The sequence below is a fragment of the Fragaria vesca genome, linkage group LG5 (assembly GCF_000184155.1).
Source record: "Fragaria vesca subsp. vesca linkage group LG5, FraVesHawaii_1.0, whole genome shotgun sequence".
Classification (NCBI taxonomy): Eukaryota; Viridiplantae; Streptophyta; class Magnoliopsida; order Rosales; family Rosaceae; genus Fragaria; species Fragaria vesca.
This window is the reverse complement of record NC_020495.1, coordinates 1,175,587-1,175,940: the sequence shown is the minus strand read 5'-3', so window position 1 is coordinate 1,175,940 and position 354 is coordinate 1,175,587.

Sequence of the window (354 nt, the reverse complement as noted above, 5' to 3'; positions counted from 1 at the left end):
GTGTCAACCCGGCCTAAGGCGGGTCAAGGCAGGCCTAGGCGGGTCAGGGCGACCCCTTGGCGGCCCTGGACAGGTCAAGGTGGCCCCTTTGCGGCCCTTGCCGGGTCAAGACTGCCCCTTAGCTGTTCTAGGCGAGCTTGAGAGGGCCTAGGAGGGTAAAGGCGGCCAAGGTGGGTCTAGGAGTATTAAGGCAGCCACTTGGCGGCCTAGGTTGGTTAAGGCGGCCCTCTGGCTGCCCTAGAAGTGTCAAGGTGGGTCAAGGCGACCCAAGGCGGCCATAGACGGGGCTAGACAGGTTAAGGCGGCCCAATGACAACCCTAGGCAGCCCCTTGGCGGCCCTAAGAGGTCATTGC